Here is a 21,587-nt window from a genome sequence, read left to right as displayed (position 1 = left end):
ACTGTTAGTTTCACTTAACACTGATAGACTTAAGTCCAGTTATATGAAACTAGGCCGATCCTCTTAATGTAAATCGTCATGAGACTCAACCTCCAACACATACACCATGTATCATCTTGTGGAACATGTGTCCAGAGACCGTGCAGACAGCAGTATGACGAAACTTTCTCGTTAATCTTATCATTTTCACCATTTCGTTCGGTCTGAAGAAAAGTGTTCAGGTCAAAGACAGTGCCAAATCTACCGACCTACTGCGAAACTTTGTCTGAAGCAAGGTTAGTGCGTTGTGCCCACCATGTACTAGAATACCTGACTAACTACGACGAGATTCTACTACGGGTGAGAGAGAGAGAGAGAGAGAGAGAGAGAGAGAGAGAGAGAGAGAGAGAGAGAGAGAGAGAGAGAGAGAGAGCTAGTAGGTGTGAGCAGAGTGGTGACGTGATAGGCACTTTTCATCCGTGTATCTGGTGCAGCAGCACAGCCTTCGTGAAGCGACTTGAAGACATCGTCCTCTGTCGGCATTGTCGCACATACCATAGGTCCCTTCATGTCATCCAAAATAACCTTAGTAATTCCTAACGCTGGGACTTATAACTCTGTCTTATCCATATTACATGATAATCTAACTATGAAATATAAGCTCTGTGCCTCATATGTCTTATCCTTACTATATGATAATCTAACCATGAAATATAAGCTCTGTGCCTCATATGTCTTATCCATATTACATGATAATCTAACTATGAAATATAAGCTCTGTGACTCATATGTCTTATCCTTACTATATGATAATCTAACCATGAAATATAAGCTCTGTGCCTCATATGTCTTATCCTTATTATATGATAATCTAACCATGAAATATAAGCTCTGTGCCTCATATGTCTTATCCTTATTATATGATAATCTAAATATGAAATATAAGCTCTGTGCCTCATATGTCTTATCATTACTATATGATAATCTAACTATGAAATATAAGCTCTGTGACTCATATGTCTAATCCATACTATATGATAATCTAACCATGAAATATAAGCTCTGTGCCTCATATGTAATGCTATTAAACGCCTTCGTCGTTTTGAGCTACGTATAAATCCTTACGCTGTGGGAAAATTCGGCCTGCTGTTCCCTTACATTACACCATTCTTCATTTAGTAGACAGACATGTACCACAAGGGTTAACGTTAGCCTCAACAACGTGGAGAGATGAACGGGATGATCGCCTTCTTTCGTGTCACAGAAGGTCGTGATGCTGGACGGCTTTGAACATGGGCGATCTTGGGACAGCAAGACATATTTCAGACTTGTGGTTTAGATTGTAAATTCTAAGCTGCTGCTGCTCTCTCTCTCTCTCTCTCTCTCTCTCTCTCTCTCTCTCTCTCTCTCTCTCTCTCTGAATGTGAAAACATGCAAAACGTCTTGGATAATAAAAGTTCATGAATGGTTCGAAGACAAGATAATGGAATCTAACGAGGATAAATTTCAGCAAACTGAGAAAGGAGTGACTAAAATATGACGATAACAATTTGAAAAATAATGACCTACAGAGAGAAAGAGACGTTAAATATCCGGTAATCATCATGTATCCATAAAGAAGATAACTGAATTCAAAGATCGTACTGATAAGACAGTATAACCATGATAGGCAATCAATACTCTGACAATGAAAGCTATCAGTACGAGAGACAGGAAGTTGATGATGAAAATCTTCACTGTGTATCTAAGGAGCAAAAATAAATACGGTTGCGATGTATGTTCAAAAACTAAATGAGCTGAAACGTATAAGTCAAAATCAGAATGACGACTAGAATAGACGGGATAGAGCTACAATGAAAGGCAAAAAAGCATCGCAACTTTATAGTCTTAAATGAAGATGAAAAAGGTGTATGATCCTTATTGCGTGGCGGTAATAAGAGGGACAAGAGACCAATGTATTGGAACTAAAGGTCTTACTTACAGGAAGAAACAATGTTACTGAATCATTACTAATAATCCCCGAGAATATACGCGTAAATACCGAACAAAAGTACATCAACGCCTTGCATGAAGGATGAGGAGGTTGCTTATTGTTGAACTCTGGTGAAACAGGAACACCTCTAGGGTCAGCATCGAATGCTTTAAAATATATTTACACGAATGATTAAGTAAAATACTATGTCAATCGAGAGCTAATGATTACAAAAAGAAAGTGTAGTGGCAGAAGAAACAGTTCAACACAAAGATTTACGGTGAGAGCTACGTGCTAGCCCTACCTCAAGCAAAATCTCCCCACAGGTACACATAGGTACGAAGGTACACTCCTCCCCACCCCTACACACACACACACACACACACACACACACACACACACACACTTCTCTTAGTACAAGACCTCCTAAGTACCAGCCACTCACCTAATACTTCATGAGTCGTGCCGGGAGGGCATCCAGAATATTTAATCTACCAGCAGGATTAATGGTGAGCTGCGACAGTGATGGAGGGGTATTTTCAGGCACCCGGAGCACAACGACGGTAGAACTGAAGGTACCGCATACTGGCGGTCCTGCCTTATACTACCGCGACGCGCCTCCCTTACAGTACTTGGATGGGTCTGGCCTCACCACCCAACCATCTCGCTACCAGTATTACCTGACACCTTCGATCCACTTGCGCCTCACTACCAGACTTCCGCACCTCACGCTAGCGGCTCCTGCCCTCCAACCGACCCACCGACGTCGGCAACATCCGACACCCTCACCGTACACTCGTGCTCCCGACCAACCCACTGATCAACTCGAGCCGCCGTTACCCGATTTCGTAGTACAATGGCATGCCATGACGCACGTATCGACCCATTTATGACCCCCTCCAAATCAAACTTGTCCCTGACCCACTCACGCCACAAACAGCAACTTTCAGGAGAGGGGTGGGCGCCTGTCTCCTCCACCAAACCAATTCAACTTCTCAAAGAATAAATGTACAGAGAGAGAACACATATAGACTTCAGAGCTATCTTGAACACCTGAAGGTGTTTGAACAATTCTGATTGGTGGTTATAAATTGATGCGGACGGACTTCAATGACCCCTGGCAGTTGATAAGCCTAAAGCCCATTCAACCAACCACCTTGACCCACTTTTTCATCATCGCCAACTTCATGACTCTCCATACAAAAAAAAAGGGCTTAAAAGAGTCTTACTGATAATGTTACTGTATATCATACTAAGGGTGGTAGCCTCATAAAGGTATTATGAAGGACTATTTCAGGATTAACAAAGTAAAATCCTAACTAATTCTCTTTCAACTGTTGAAAACTTAAGCTGGGTATGGCGGACACTACTACGTAGACCAGAAGAGATATTTAAAAATGTCCAATGAAAGTGCAGTATTAATCCTCCAGTGAACAAGAAAGAACAATGAGCTTTTGTAGTATACATGAGGTCATGTGAATACTGTATTTACGACCAAGTTAACAGGAAAGATGTTCCCTGATAAGAATAATTCCTATATCCATCACGTTTCCAACTCTTAATCATTTCCTCAGTTTGACGAATTAAACTGATGCAACGCTGTAGTTAAGAACAGTAAATATGTAGAAGATGGAGTGTTTAGTAATATTTATAGCTATTAATTCGGCTATCGTATCTCACGAGGCTAATGTATGGTTCACTCGCAGCAGGAGGCGGCAGTAAACAAACATCATTAGCTGTACGAGGAGTATGATCTGTGAGAACAAAAACTTCCTGTTTCCTCGAGGTACGTCAGGCGATAGATAGTGAGTGAATCATTTCAAGTGCTGGTGTTCGTGGCTAGAGATTGGAGGGTCGTCTGTCAAGTCTAGAGGCTGGATGGAGGGTTGTTTGTCAATGCGAGAGGTTGGATGGTCGTCTCTCAAGGCTATCGGTTGGAGGGTCGTACCTACACAGTCTTGAATGGACGGTCGTTTATCGGACTTGATGGCTGGAGGATCATCTTGGGCAACTGGTGGTTAGAGGGTCATTTCTCGGACCTGTAAGTTGGAAGACAGTACGTTGGGTCTGCTGAGTCTCGTCGCTGGAGTGTCACCGTCCAGTCCAGTTTCTTGAAAGGTGATGTGCTGGGGTTTGGTGATGGAAGGGTCTAAACGGGGCTGGTGGCCGGAGGGTCATCTGCTGGGCCTGAAGTGTGACGAGTCTCTGGGTGTACCTAGTGGTAAGAGGTCTGTCTGATGGGCCTGCGAGTCGAAAGGTTATCTGGTGGGCCTTCATCTTGGATGGTTGTATACTGAGTCTGTGGGATGTAGGTTAAACTGCTAAAGTAACCGACATCATAACTACAACAACAGTGTTACTCTTAAGAAGACGCAACTCCAAGAAAAGATGGAACACCAGCTTTTCTTCCTGAGAAAGACAGGGGATTGTCTGTCGAGCCTGGTATTTGGAGGCTCTACCACTGGGTCCGATGGTGCACGGGGTCAGCTGCTAGAGCTGGGGTTGGAAGGGGTTCTGACTGGCCTTATTTCGAAGGCTTGGCTATCGAGGTGTGGTAGTTGGGGGGAAGACTGTCGCGCCCGTGAGTCCAACCTTTGCTTGCTGCGCCTACTGGAAGGCAATCATGGCGATATATGAGCAACACAGAAGGAAACAGAGATATATTGGCATTTTCTCTAGTTAGAAAACCGGAAAATGTGATTGTCTAGGAAACAAGGATGAAGGAAGGGATTTAGAGTGTTTTACTTTCTAAAGATAAGGATAGAGTTACCCATCCGAATGACTGGATGAAGAACCAGCAACTGAGTGTCAACATAAGATTAAAAGATAGCTCCGAAACCTCTTAAAACTTCTGACAGAAATACGGTATTTCCAACCATGTTCATCTTTCTTGTGTTTCTTGCAAGGGTCAAATAGAAATAATTAATGACAAAGAAAATATTTGAATAATAAACGAATAGAATGTCAGAAGTGATGGGTCAATTAGAAATCAATGACAAAGAAATATTTATAGAAATAGACGAATGAAGTATCAGTAATGATATGACACCAACGTCTGGCAGCATGGTACACACACACACACACACACACACACACACACACACACACACACACACACACACACACACACACATTCTTAGAAGTTAGATGACATTATTTACCGCCTCAGCCACCCCACAGTTTTGAGAACAGTGGGATGCAACCTTTGTCCGTGCACTACCGCTAACTAACCATGGATCCTAAGAAGCTGTCCCGAGAACAAAAGTCTATTTTCCTTTCTTGGAAGCAAGAAAATGTGTCTACAAGCGAGATTTCAAGAACGTACCAGCAGGGACAAATTCAACATCCGGACGCTTTTATTTCTTTTTGTTTCTTCCTCCTAGCGTCATCCTTCACAGAGATGCTTGGTCTGGCCGACGCAGGACGACCAGTAAGGCGACTGATAACCTGATGACGCGTGAGGTACTGAGAAAGCCTTCCCTATCAGGTCATGATGAATACTAGCACTGATGACGATGATGCTTGCAAACACGGGTGTGGGTCTGGCTGGCTACTGACAGTGGGATAGATGCCCAGTAATAGACTGAGATCTAGGCAACTGACCAATGAAAACCCTATTATTTCATCTTTACCGCCCAAGGATGCTAATTCGTCGATCATTTGGCATTTAGTGATAAATCCTTGAAAGCGCTTCGTTGGCACTGCCCAACGAAGGAGCCTTAACAACCTCCAGATCAAAATTGATGTGCCAATGGCATGTCCTCAGGGACAGGATGACCGAGGGAACCATTTATCACAACTGCCTTTGTAAAGTTAATCTCTATTCATCTCTCAGCGCCGGCTCCTTACTGCACCCAACCCTCCAAGTTCACCACACCCAGCACACAGATATGATCCCAATTCAGCAAACGATGCCTGGGTTTACTAAACCCTCCCCCGGACAGATATAAACAGTCCGATGAGAGTAGTTATGAAGCTGCTGATGGATGATGATGATTATCATTTGATTCATATGTGAATCACGTGAGAAGAGATATGGACAAATGGCTGGTAAGTGCAGGGCGACACGGTTCGATACCTTCTAGAGATGTCTGTGAGGGACGACTGTCTGGAAACGACTTGGAGGGACTGACTGAATGCACAAAGACTGATAACTGGCAAAGAGCAGCTGACTTGCAGAGATAACGTGAAAGGTGTTGAACAACGATAGAGTGAGAGGAATGTCTCAAGTAACGACAGACAGTGAGGGAGGAATGACTGAGGCGGTTAACAGGAAGGACCAGCCAGAAGGAATGACAACCGAGATGGAACGGCTGAATGTGAGGAATGGATGACGGAGAGGAACAATACTGTGGGATGGAAATGTATAACTCGGGAAAGTGAAGGACCTTGGGGAATAACAGACCAAATGCCCATCGCATCATCAGCAGAAAGAGGGTTACACGAAGTATCTTTCTTCGTATCGGTGCCAGACTTTCCCTATGGCTGTATAATATCTACAGGGTAATTTTCAGTTTCTCTGGTAATTTAGCAGAGAAACAGAGTAAAAAAAAAATATAGGTAATGCAGAAACAAATAAAAAATAGCTAAATCTTGATTTGAAGAATGGACGAAGAATACCAGGCAGGTGACAGAGAGACACAGCTAGATATAAAAGGAGAGAAAGGAACTTACCACATAACAGTGTTGAAATATAAGTGGAAAGAAATGTGAGATGATGCAATGGAGGGAATGGCAGATAAACGAGGGAAGGCAAGGGAGAAGAAATGAAGGAGAATTGTGAGACAGGAAGAAGAATATACGACAGGAGAGGGAGATAAATGAAGACGGAAAGAATAAGATTGGAAAGACTCAAGAAATGTTCAAACGAGAGAAAGAAGACGAATGGCAGTGCATCTTACACGTAAAAAATGTTGTGCGGGAGAGCAGGTGGTTGTTGATATTGTTAATCAAGTCTTTAATTTCGTCTTCTTTCAAGATTTGTCAATGCTTTTCCTTAACTTTTCCGCTAATATTCATTTCCCATTATGTTCAGTCTTCCTTCAGTTAAGAGAGCCAGTCAGTGAACGTGGATGTGCCGGTAGATGCGTGTTCATTACACTGTTTCATCTTATTTCCGATGACATTAGATATGTGCGTCTTATCACACTACTACACAGGATATCACTGAAACATATCCAGTCTGCTATATCATATGGTAACAGCAATGTGTTACCAAATCATACAGTCTTCAGGATCCAGCAACGGTGAGGAGCTGGACTTTCAAGTATTAAAGAAATCAATGATGGTGTTGAATGATGCAAAAAATAAATGTCTTTGGCCAGATCTGTGACTATTACATGAATACAACATCTTATGTCAGTAAGAGTGTAAGTGAAAGGGTCTGCTGGGTGCAACTCCACTCCTGCCAAACCAAGAGCTATTTCCGATACCCAACATAAGAAAAACCCTGCATGTATATCATGCTCTTCACGTCCGTCACTCTTCATCACCATGAACTGGAACTACGAACAATACGTGTCTCGTAACTCCTCTGTATCTCGCCTCGTAACTTGCCTGCAAGTGTTTCGGAGCTGCACAGGTTACTCAGTTGACTGAGACTCGATTTCGTCAGCCGAAAAACAAATCTTGTTCACCACTGGATCGTGGACAGTCCCTCAACAAGCTACCTGGCATTAATGCGCATTCTGTCACATAGATAACAAAGGATTATATATATATATATATATATATATATATATATATATATATATATATATATATAAAATCTATTTAGCTATTATACTTTGTCGCTGTCTCCCGCGTTAGCGAAGTAGCGCAAGGAAACAGACGAGAGAATGGCCCAACCCACCCAATACATAAACGCCCACACACGCACATATACATACCTATACATTTCAACTTACGTACATATACATACACAGACGTATACATATATACTTACGTACATATTCATACATGCTGCCTTCATCCTTTTCCGCCGCCAACCCCCTCCCCCGCACGCGCGCGAGGAAGCGCTTGGAAAAGACAACAAAGGCCACTTTTGTTCACACTCAGTCTCTAGCTGTCATGTGTAATGCACGGAATCCCCAGCTCCCTTTCCACATCCAGGCCTTACAAAACTTTACATGGTTTACCCCAGACGCTTCACATGCCCTGGTTCAATCTATTGACAGAATGTCGACCCCGGTATACCACATCGTTCCAATTCACTCTATTCCTTGCACGCCTTTCACCCTCCTGTATGTTCAAACCCAGATCGCTCAAAATCTTTTTCACTCCATCCTTCCACCTCCAATTTGGTCACCTACTTTTCCTCGTTCCCTCCATCTCTGACACATATATCCTCTTTGTCAATGTTTCCTCACTCATTCTCTCCATGAAACCAAACCTTTTCAATACACCCTCTTCTGCTCTCTCAACCACACTCTTTTTTTTACCACTCACTCATCTCACTTACCCTTTCATTACTTACTTGATCAAACCACCTCACACCACATATCGCCCTCAAACATCTCATCTCCAACACATCTACCCTCCTCTGCACAACCCTATCTATAGCCCATGCCTCACAACCATATAACATTGTTGGAACCTGTATTCCTTCAAACATACCCATTTTTGCCCTCCGAGATAAGGTTCTCGCCTTCCACGCATTCTTCAGCGCTCCCAGAACCTTCGCCCCCTCCCACACCCTGTGACTCACTTCCGCCTCCATGGTTCCATCCGCTGCCAAATCCACTCACATATATCTAAAAACTTTACGTCCTCCAGTTTTTCTCCATTCAAACTTACCTCCCAATTTACTTGTCCTTCAATCCTACTGAACCTAATAACCTTGCTCTTATTCACATTTACTCTCAGCATTCTTCTTTCACACACTTTACCAAACTCTGTCACCAACTTCTGCATTTTCTCAATCGAATCAGTCACCAGCGCTGTATCATCAGCGAACAACAACTGGCTCACTTCCCAAGCTCTCTCATCCACAACCGAATGCATACTTGCCCCTCTCTTTAAAACTCTTGCATTCACCTCCCTAACAACCCCAACCATAAACAAATTAAACAACCATGGAGACATCACGCATCCCTGCCGCAAACTGACATTCACTGGGAACCAATCACTTTCCTCTCTTCCTACTCGTACACATGCCTTACATCCTCGATATTTCGCCATACTTGAGTCACTAAACATCCTGATTAACCAATCAACCACAGAGTAACCCGGTTTCTTAATAAATCAAACAATATTACCATCCACTCCAGTCGCCTTGCTAATCTCCGTGATCCTCTCACTTCGCACACCATCCAAACCCAAAAACATGCCACACTATCATCAAACACATTCAACAGTTCTTCAAAATATTCACACCACGTCTTCCGCTCTTCATCACTACCACTTCACATTTTGCCCTCTTCACTGATGTTCCTACTAGTTCTCTTGTTTTTTCGCACATTATTATCCTCCTTCAAAAACATCTCCCTAGAGTCTAATGTCACTCGGTCACACCAACAATCATTTTTCCCTCTTCTTGAACCCCTACACCTTTCTCTTGACCTCCTGCCGCTTTCTCTTATACATCTCTTAATCATTTGTATTCCTTTTCTATAATTCACGCCCAAACGCCTCACTTATCTCTTTTACCAGCAACTTTACTTCTTTATCCCACCACTCACAACCTTTTTTTTTATATATTTCTGTCTATCTCTATCTATCTATCTATCTATCTATTCATATATATATATATATATATATATATATATATATATATATATATATATATATATATATATATATATATATATATATATATATATATTTATATATATATATATATATATATATATATATATATATATATATATATATATATATATATATATATATACTTGTATCCATACTGGCGTCATGGAGGAAATATTCTTGCATCTTGCAGGAAAGATGAAGAAAGATACTCCAAGCTTTCATACTTATACCAACACTTCGCCAAAGTAATGCGGCAAAGTTACCTATAGCAGGTATACGAGAGAGAGAGAGAGAGAGAGAGAGAGAGAGAGAGAGAGAGAGAGAGAGAGAGAGAGAGAGAGAGAGAGAGAGAGAGAGAACATGATCCAGTACTCAGGCAATTAAAGGCTTACAGATTAAGGAGGGGGCAAGTGACATTCCTGTGCGGGTGAGGGCAGGTCACCTGAAGCAATTGAATAACTAACTTATCTTCCTATGGCTGCAACTTGTTGATCCAATTTTGAACTAATTGGTAATGATTAACTGTAACCTTAAAATATTATCAATTTTATATAATCCATCACTTAAATCAAATGTATTCCTATGTATTATCAGACATTATTCTACAATTCAGAGTTCTGATCCTATCCTCGACTTATAAATAGTTACAACATTATTCCAATTAATCCTGTGGTGTTCATCACTCTAATGTACAACAAATCACTTAAATCACCTCCAGTTCTTCCAGAATATCGTACGCAAACTTCATTTCAGTCTCTGCAGAGGTGGGAAAATATTTCCTCATGTCTTTACTATCAATTACAGTTACTCAAAGAGTTTGGCCAACCTCGTCGCTCTCATTGCACTTCATCACATTTCCACTGCCATCCAAGCGCACTATAAACAGGCCTCGGCCCGATAATTCTGGAGGTCCCATGGTACTCCGGCACTGAGGGAAACAGCATACTCGAGTCATTCAAACTATTCATCTTCAACAACTGTACCGCTTAACTTGTACGCTCTGCTGGGCAATGCATGCATGCTACATTACACTCGTGAAACTTTTCACACAAAAAGATGTGTAATGGAATTGTTTATCGCCGACCTCGAGAGATAAAGTGGACTATAATGATATGATGAACCAGAGGTGTAAACCAGTCCGATTCAAAAGTTGCAGCTTTACTAACAGATTTCTTCTTTCGCTTTTACAGTCTATGATCTTTGACGCAGGTTTAGATATACTCTGCGATGAATATTGCTTTGCGGAATATTGAGATATAAATAGTATCACCCAACTGAATAAGTTAAGTATATCCCAGTATTAAGAACGGCTCATATATATATTTATTTTTTTTTTTTTTTTTTTTTTTTTTTTATACTTTGTCGCTGTCTCCCGCGTTTGCGAGGTAGCGCGAGGGAGACAGCGACAAAGTATAAAAAAAAAAAAAAAAAAAAAAAAATAAATATATATATGAGCCGTTCTTAATACTGGGATATACTTAACTTATTCAGTTGGGTGATACTATTTATATCTCAATATTCCGCAAAGCAATATTCATCGCAGAGTATATCTAAACCTGCGTCAAAGATCATAGACTGTAAAAGCGAAAGAAGAAATCTGTTAGTAAAGCTGCAACTTTTGAATCGGACTGGTTTATATATATATATATATATATTTATATATATATATATATATATATATATATATATATATATATATATCATCCCTGGGGATAGGGGATTAAGAATACTTCCCACGTATTCCCTACGTGTCGTAGAAGGCGACTAAAAGGGGAGGGAGCGGGGGGCTGGAAATCCTCCCCTCTCGTTTTTTTTTTTTTTTTTTTTTTTTTTTTTCCCAAAAGAAGGAACAGAAAATTGGGCCAGGTGAGGGTATTCCCTCAAAGGCCCAGTCCTCTGTTCTTAACGCTACCTCGCTAATGCGGGAAATGGCGAATAGTTTGAAAGAAGAAAAGAAAAATATATATATATATATATATATATATATATATATATATATATATATATATATATATATATATATATATATATATATATATTATCCCTGGGGATAGGGGATTAAGAATACTTCCCACGTATTCCCTGCGTGTCGTAGAAGGCGACTAAAAGGGGAGGGAGTGGGGGGCTGGAAATCCTCCCCTCTCCTTTTTTTTTTTTTTTTTTTTAATTTTCCAAAAGAAGGAACAGAGGGGGCCAGGTGAGGATATTCCAAAAAAGGCCCAGTCCTCTGTTCTTAACGCTACCTCGCTAATGCGGGAAATGGCGAATAGTTTGAGTCCACGGGGAAAATGAAACACGATAAGTTCCCAAGTGCACTTTTGTGTAATAATCACATCAGGGGAGACACAAGAAAGAAATATAAGTCAGTTGATATACATCGAAGAGACAAAGCTACGACGCCAAATTGTGATCCTTTCCAATATATATATATATATATATATATATATATATATATATATATATATATATATATATATATATATATATATATATATATATACACTGCTGTTGTAATTGTAAGGAGTCCAAAATTATACAGACGTCCTCTGATATTCACCCAGATCAACAAACCGAAAAGAATCAACTCCATCACGAACCTGCTGTGGCAGATTACCCCCCTTGGGTCATTTCCTCCTCGCTTCATTAACGCGGGGAGTCAGCCCGACCTACCCACCTCATTACACTATTAATCTTCGGATAATTACAGTGAGCGATGTCGCATGTAGTTTCGTGATCGATCTGTAATGATGCTCCTCACCTTAAGCATGCTGGGTAGACAGCTTAGCCTGTGAACAGCAGCAAAGAGTAATGTAGGAGCGACAGTACTTCCCGCTGAATGAGTCACGGATTACAGATCATGAGATTTGAAATATGTCCACAATACACAGCAATAACACTCTGCTAATGATCCTGCTGTACAACACTGTGTTTTGTGTAACGCGGCTTGCTGTACAGCAGTTCATAATCTAAAGCATTTCAAGCCTTACATCACTTCGAATTTTACAACAGGTCATGCACTGCAACACTCTGCACTTTAATGTAGTTCTTGCCTTATAAAATTCCAGGCTTTACAAGACAGGTCTTAAAACAAATCACGTTCCTCCGAAAAAAAAAAAAAAGGGGGGAAAAATAATCTACAGTCGCCCTCGCTGTAACCATTACACTGTACATCATTAAACCCTTCATAACGCTTCTTGCTATACACTACCAATAAATTTGATCACCCGAGGCTCGTCTTAGTAAAAAATCAATGTTCTGAGGTAAAGAAAACTCTCCTCGTAACGTAAATCAGATGCTACAGTATCTTCTGCAGGTGGAGACCAAGAACTGACATTCCAATCACACCCACACCCAAAACACGAGACCCAGAGAAGCCACTCAACTTGTGATTGAATTTATGAAATAATCTTACTCTGGCCTTGCAATATGTATCAAGGATTCTAGCTAATGGTCTGGTTATTCTCCCCTGGTCAGACGTTCCAGATTATTGTACGTGTAATAATACACTGGAGAAAATGTAATGCTAATAACTTTGGTACTTGAAGTTTAGGAATGCGCGCGTTCCGTAATAAATTGTCTTTACACAGTTTACCAAATCGTACAACTTGTTTAGGACGAGAAGATTCTAATCCTCGTCAGCTGGCCGATGCTTTCAAGGTCACGTTCAGGTTGGAGGAGTCATAGCATCGAGGGAACAAAATCTAAACAGCTTCCTCGGTCTCTTTGATATACTGTGATATGACACATCATCATACCTAGAGTCTATATTTCTGAGGATGGTGTTCTATATACGTGTCTACCCTTCATTATAACTTCTCGAATATAGGAATCAATCTAAGGAATATCAATTCTTTTACTTAACATTTCTCCTACTATCGATTACGCGGCTCCTAATGACAGGTATCGTACCACAGAATAGCTGCTACCACGCTTAAGTTAGATTGGATGGGAGAAGGGATCTTCCTCTCTCTCTCTCTCTCTCTCTCTCTCTCTCTCTCTCTCTCTCTCTCTCTCTCTCTCTCTCTCTCTCTCTCTCTCTCTCCTGATAGGTAACTGGTGGTAGGCTTCTACCAACCAAGGAAGTACATTACCGGTACTAGCCACCTGGGTATCGGGAGAGCGAGCGGCAGCTGCACAGTGCACCAGCACTTTCAAAGCTGTTTTCATTTCATTTCTTTCGTCCAGGTCGCTGCTCTATCTTTCTGCCTCGCCCACACCTGGGCTGTTGGCTTTTACTTCACAGCCATACAATCCCTCCACCTCACACAGGATAAGTGACATCACCCACCTCACATGATTTTCATAACACCAAGACTTATCCTATGGTGAGCGCAACGTGCTAGCCCTGCCTCTTTGACAGAATCTTCTCGCAGGTACTCGTACTTTCTCTCTGTCCCATGATCGGCTGACTTACTGAGTTGACTTGATAACTGACCGAGCGTTGGACTGATCGTTTCATCAGACAATTTCGAATTCAATGATAGAGTCACCAAAGGTCGAGAATATATATACGTATATATAATGTACATTTTTTTCATCCTCTGGAACCCTACGTTGCATTAACTAACATGAGGTCATGACTTCCTCAAAATATCAAAATCTTCAAGAATTCATTAAAAGGTTCACATCTCGTTAACAAGAACTTCAGAGATGGGCCCCATGAGGGAAGTACGCCGAACAACAAAGGCATATCAGAAATTCTTCGAGTCGGGGCACTCAACCACAATAGTTGGACATTGAACTCTTAAACTCCCTTTTTGTGACTATGTTGACTAAAAGAATAATTAATGTGAGGTACGTATAAGAAGAGTCATATATAGGAAGTAATGCTATGATTGCTACGACTGCTGATATAAGTGTTTTAGTGTAGATTATACACATAAGCCGATTCTTGTCTATACTATTAAACACGAGGAGAAGCTATAAGGTGAAATGAGTGCATTGTAATGATAATAGTATAAGCTTAGAGTATAAGAAAGAGGATCATAGCCACACAAAGAGAAATATAGATTATCTGTCCCTCTGTGCTTTTGGGTTACAGATTCCTTTATAAAGTTGAGATTTTCAAGGACTTCATGACTGGATCGTGTCTTGTGAACTAGAGCCTCGGATAGGACGAACCCTATGAAGGGATCGATCTGCAGCCGAACAACAGAGAAACACAGCAACTCTTATTCATGACACTCATACACGTCAGTAAGGATGGGTTCAGTGGCTGGATCTGGAATTCTTAAAATTCCTATTTTTTTCTTGTTCTCATTTGTATCTATAATCACATTAAGTTACACTTAAGAGAAGAGTAATACAAAACCAGAAATGACTTAAGTCTGGCTTGTTCTACTGCTAGGAGTCCCCATGGGAAGTTTCTCTTAAGCAAGTGGAGTCAGCGGCAGTGACGTTCACCCTCACAATGTCCGTCACAGTCACACACTCCACCGTAGCCCTCTACACGGCCTACCTTCATGGGTTCTCTTGGTCCCTCCCGCAAACAAAGGTTTCCTTAATTGGTGAAAATTTCTTGTTTCGCGTTTTGGAAGGCTTTCTTCGATAAAGAAGACAAATACTTGGCAATGATGTGTGAAAGAATACATATCACTAAGATCGAGAAAAGTCTGGCTAATTCAGCATTTCTCTTCATTATGGGAGTTTCTTTCACCCTTCTATATTACCTCATCCTCGAGCCTGTCTTTCTATCGTGATTCTGAATACGGGGTTTATCTATACATTTAGTGCAATGTCTAATTCGCTTCAGGGGACGAAGGAAGTTTATGCATCCCTGTGACGTGCAGTTTACTCACTAATAATCCACTAACATAAATGTCTGATCATTAATCAAAATTGCTTCGGGAATGCCTATGGTAATACACGTGGTTTGAGGACAGAGATATTGCCTATCAACTGGATGGAGGAACTGCTTAAGTATGAGAGATTATTCTTTGCTATCGAAATCTAGAGATTCATTTCACGAAGTTTCAAGCATAAAATTTCGAAGGATCAGGCGTTATTATGTCAACATGATATTCATATTACATGATCATATTAATCACGAGAGCAGAGCAATATATTCTTAATATCTAAAGGATTTTGCTTTTTTTCTTAATAATTTTCATCGAAGGAGTGAGATGTGCGCACTTTTCTCACTGCTTTAATGGTTCCGTTGTATGGCATGAATCTCTTCTTGTGCTCTTGGTATGTCTGGTAATGAGTATGTTGTGTACATCTACATACGATGTGTATCTTATCACTAATGAGAGCAATACCTCATCCGATAATCTGTACTGAAAGTAACTTCGAGTGACAGACTGCCCGCTTCTGTTAACCACATAATGAGGACTGTAAATGCACGGCAGCGTGTGCACAAGTCCTGTGTCTGACGGAGAGACGCTGGATCTTGAAAGGAAAACATTAGACACTAACAAGAGCCTCGTCAGCAACCCTTATTGTCACCAGTATATCTCTGGCAGCATCTGCATCCGCGGCAATATACCAAGGCTGTCAGCAGGTAGGTAACTACTGCCGATGCCAGACGCCGGCACCCCTGTGCTCTGAATAGGAACTTTATATGAAGTCTCGAACTAGTCTGACGTTCAGGATGGAAGGGTCGTGGGAACGGCCCCCAACTCGGCGTCTCACTGGTGAAGAGCCGTGACATACACATCAATTATATGCTTTCTACACTGCACTTTACACTGCATGTATCAGATGCTGCACACGTAGATTTTAAGTATAATCTCGGGTGAGATACAGCAGTGCACCTGGAGTTTCCTGTAACATCTTACTGGGTAACTGAGCGGTGCGCTGTTACGGGTCACGCCTCAGTAGTTGTGGTAGTCAGGAGTGGTGTGCATCTCGAAATATCAGGTTCAGCGTATCACGTGACTCGCGCGACTGATGATGGGCTGGATAACGAGAGAGTTTTGCTGTACACGAAAGCCAGAAAACATACACACACACACTCATACCTGTATGAATGTAGAGCTTCCTTTCTGTATTGCAGTCCATCCTCCTATGGTACTGAATAACCAGCTACTCTCACCTAACAAAACACAAAGCGAACTAGGCATTGCATATGACACGCTCATGACGTCCGCTCCCCATATCGACACAAAGGCCGTAAAGTGACATTAAAAGGCCCCAGAATGGAACAAGACAAAGCAGTCTTCAGTATCCTGCAAAGAAAAAATCACTTACTCTTTCGTGAACTACGTCTCAATTTTTTCGTCATCCATCCATTCAGAATTAAAAAAAAAAATGAAATCATATGTATATATATATATATATATATATATATATATATATATATATATATATATATATATATATATACATTTCCCTGGGGATAGGGGAGAAAGAATACTTCCCACGTATTCCCTGCGTGTCGAAGACGACTAAAAGGGGAGGGAGCGGGGGGGCTGGAAATCCTCCCCTCTCAGTTTTTTTTTTAATTTTCCAAAAGAGGGAACAGAGAACGGGGCCAGGTGAGGATATTCCCTCAAAGGTCCAGTCTTCTGTTCTTAACGCTACCTTGCTAACGCGGGAAATGGCGAATAGTATGAAAGATACATATATATATATATATATATATATATATATATATATATATATATATATATATATATATATATATATATAGTTGTGTTACTGGAGTGATAGTTTTCATGCATGGTGTTTTGACAAGAAAATAGTGAAGTTGGAGAAAAATGTAGCTTAGACATTGAAGCTTATTGATTCAGTGGTGAAATTGATGAGAACTGCTATTGACGTTTGTGTGAATAAATTGTACATTTCCTTTCCATAGCCAGAGGTTGAACCATTATGTGCCGTTCATTTTTTCATTCATTTCAAGCTAAAAGTTTGTTTTCTAAATTGTTTCTTACATTTTTCATATGTATATATATGTATGTGAGTGTGTGTGTGTGTGTGCGCGCGTGTGTGTGTGTGTGTGTGTGTGTGTGTGTGTGTGTGTGTGTATATATATATATGTATATTATCCCTGGGGATAGGGGTGAAAGAATACTTCCCACGTATTCCTCGCGTGTCGTAGAAAACGACTAGAGGGGACGGGAGCGGGGGGCCGGAAATCCTCCCCTCCTTGTATTAACTTTCTAAAATGGGAAACAGAAGGAGTCACGCGGGGAGTGCTCATCCTCCTCGAAGGCTCAGAGTGGGGTGCCTAAATGTGTGTGGATGTAACCAAGATGTGAAAAAAGGAGAGATAGGTAGTATGTTTGAGGAAAGGAACCTGGATGTTTTGGCTCTGAGTGAAACGAAGCTCAAGGGTAAAGGGGAAGAGTGGTTTAGAAATGTCTGGGGAGTGAAGTCAGGGGTTAGTGAGAGGACAAGAGCAAGGGAAGGAGTAGCAATACTCCTGAAACAGGAGTTGTGGGAGTATGTGATAGAATGTAAGAAAGTAAATTCTCGATTAATATGGGTAAAATTGAAAGTTGATGGAGAGAGGTGGGTGATTATTGGTGCATATGCACCTGGGCATGAGAAGAAAGATCATGAGAGGCAAGTGTTTTGGGAGCAGCTAAATGAGTGTGTTAGCGGTTTTGATGCACGAGACCGGGTTATAGTGATGGGTGATTTGAATGCAAAGGTGAGTAATGCGGCAGTTGAGGGAATAATTGGTATGCATGGGGTGTTCAGTGTTGTAAATGGAAATGGTGAAGAGCTTGTAGATTTATGTGCTGAAAAAGGACTGATGATTGGGAATACCTGGTTTAAAAAGCGAGATATACATAAGTATACTTATGTAAGTAGGAGAGATGGCCAGAGAGCGTTATTGGATTACGTGTTAATTGACAGGCGTGCGAAAGAGAGACTTTTGGATGTCAATGTGCTGAGAGGTGCAACTGGAGGGATGTCTGATCATTATCTTGTGGAGGCTAAGGTGAAGATTAGTATGGGTTTTCAGAAAAGAAGAGTGAATGTTGGGGTGAAGAAGGTGGTGAGAGTAAGTGAGCTTGGGAAGGAGACCTGTGTGAAGAAGTATCAGGAGAGACTGTGTACAGAATGGAAAAAGGTGAGAACAATGGAAGTAAGGGGAGTGGGGGAGGAATGGGATGTATTTAGGGAATCAGTGATGGATTGCGCAAAAGATGCTTGTGGCATGAGAAGAGTGGGAGGTGGGCTGTTTAGAAAGGGTAGTGAGTGGTGGGATGAAGAAGTAAGAGTATTAGTGAAAGAGAAGAGAGAGGCATTTGGACGATTTTTGCAGGGAAAAAATGCAATTGAGTGGGAGAAGTATAAAAGAAAGAGACAGGAGGTCAAGAGAAAGGTGCAAGAGGTGAAAAAAAGGGCAAATGAGAGTTGGGGTGAGAGACTATCAGTAAATTTTAGGGAGAATAAAAAGATGTTCTGGAAGGAGGTAAATAGGGTGCGTAAGACAAGGGAGCAAATGGGAACTTGAGTGAAGGGCGTAAATGGGGAGGTGATAACAAGTAGTGGTGATGTGAGAAGGAGATGGAATGAGTATTTTGAAGGTTTGTTGAATGTGTCTGATGACAGAGTAGCAGATATAGGGTGTTTGGGTCGAGGTGGTGTGCAAAGTGAGAGGGTTAGGGAAAATGATTTGGTAAACAGAGAAGAGGTAGTAAAAGCTTTGCGGAAGATGAAAGCCGGCAAGGCAGCAGGTTTGGATGGTATTGCAGTGGAATTTATTAAAAAAGGGGGTGACTGTATTGTTGACTGGTTGGTAAGGTTATTTAATGTATGTATGACTCATGGTGAGGTGCCTGAGGATTGGCGGAATGCGTGCATAGTGCCATTGTACAAAGGCAAAGGGGATAAGAGTGAGTGCTCAAATTACAGAGGTATAAGTTTGTTGAGTATTCCTGGTAAATTATATGGGAGGGTATTGATTGAAAGGGTGAAGGCATGTACAGAGCATCAGATTGGGGAAGAGCAGTGTGGTTTCAGAAGTGGTAGAGGATGTGTGGATCAGGTGTTTGCTTTGAAGAATGTATGTGAGAAATACTTAGAAAAGCAAATGGATTTGTATGTAGCATTTATGGATCTGGAGAAGGCATATGATAGAGTTGATAGAGATGCTCTGTGGAAGGTATTAAGAATATATGGTGTGGGAGGCAAGTTGTTAGAAGCAGTGAAAAGTTTTTATCGAGGATGTAAGGCATGTGTACGTGTAGGAAGAGAGGAAAGTGATTGGTTCTCAGTGAATGTAGGTTTGCGGCAGGGGTGTGTGATGTCTCCATGGTTGTTTAATTTGTTTATGGATGGGGTTGTTAGGGAGGTAAATGCAAGAGTCTTGGAAAGAGGGGCAAGTATGAAGTCGGTTGGGGATGAGAGAGCTTGGGAAGTGAGTCAGTTGTTGTTCGCTGATGATACAGCGCTGGTGGCGGATTCATGTGAGAAACTGCAGAAGCTGGTGACGGAGTTTGGTAAAGTGTGTGGAAGAAGAAAGTTAAGAGTAAATGTGAATAAGAGCAAGGTTATTAGGTACAGTAGGGTTGAGGGTCAAGTCAATTGGGAGGTGAGTTTGAATGGTGAAAAACTGGAGGAAGTGAAGTGTTTTAGATATCTGGGAGTGGATCTGTCAGCGGATGGAACCATGGAAGCGGAAGTGGATCATAGGGTGGGGGAGGGGGCGAAAATTTTGGGAGCCTTGAAAAATGTGTGGAAGTCGAGAACATTATCCCGGAAAGCAAAAATGGGTATGTTTGAAGGAATAGTAGTTCCAACAATGTTGTATGGTTGCGAGGCGTGGGCTATGGATAGAGTTGTGCGCAGGAGGATGGATGTGCTGGAAATGAGATGTTTGAGGACAATGTGTGGTGTGAGGTGGTTTGATCGAGTAAGTAACGTAAGGGTAAGAGAGATGTGTGGAAATAAAAAGAGCGTGGTTGAGAGAGCAGAAGAGGGTGTTTTAAAATGGTTTGGGCACATGGAGAGAATGAGTGAGGTAAGATTGACCAAGAGGATATATGTGTCGGAGGTGGAGGGAACGAGGAGAAGAGGGAGACCAAATTGGAGGTGGAAAGATGGAGTGAAAAAGATTTTGTGTGATCGGGGCCTGAACATGCAGGAGGGTGAAAGGAGGGCAAGGAATAGAGTGAATTGGAGCGATGTGGTATACAGGGGTTGACGTGCTGTCAGTGGATTGAATCAAGGCATGTGAAGCGTCCGGGGTAAACCATGGAAAGCTGTGTAGGTATGTATATTTGTGTGTGTGGACGTGTGTATGTACATGTGTATGGGGGGGGTTGGGCCATTTCTTTCGTCTGTTTCCTTCCGCTACCTCGCAAACGCGGGAGACAGCGACAAAGTATAAAAAAAAAAAAAAAAAAAAAAAATATATATATATATATATATATATATATATATATATATATATATATATATATAATATGCAGACAGCTCAGAACAAACATTGGCAACTTAGCAACCACAAACACTCAACATCTACACATAATACAAGAATTCTTCCAACGTGCCCTGTACTCTAATCTTTCCAAAAGAATGAGACTCAACCCAACCAAACCGCTTAATAACCATTCTCATTTAAGCACTTGTGTTCACTAATTCCTACTCCCAGTAAGGACGATATCACCTGAATACATTTACGTAGAACCAACACAACATGTCTCAAAACCACCATCTCTGCCACTCCAATATCAAACTATACTCAAAACATACACCTGACGCTTACGAGTTATCTTTCCGGTCTACTTTCTGGACCCTCCATCAATCTCATCAACGCAGAAAAATCAATGTAGCATTTCACAAGACCCATCATTCCCAAGATGACCTTATAATGACAAACACACAAATATCATCAAATCTAACTCCATAGAGGGTATCTTGGACTGAACTAGGGTTTATGAAGCAGCTCGAGGAAACAACGAAAAGGTCTATGGGGTTTGATTGT

This window comes from Panulirus ornatus, chromosome 18 (genome assembly GCF_036320965.1).
Source record: "Panulirus ornatus isolate Po-2019 chromosome 18, ASM3632096v1, whole genome shotgun sequence".
In the NCBI taxonomy this organism is placed as follows: Eukaryota; Metazoa; Arthropoda; class Malacostraca; order Decapoda; family Palinuridae; genus Panulirus; species Panulirus ornatus.
This window is presented reverse-complemented; position numbering follows the sequence as displayed.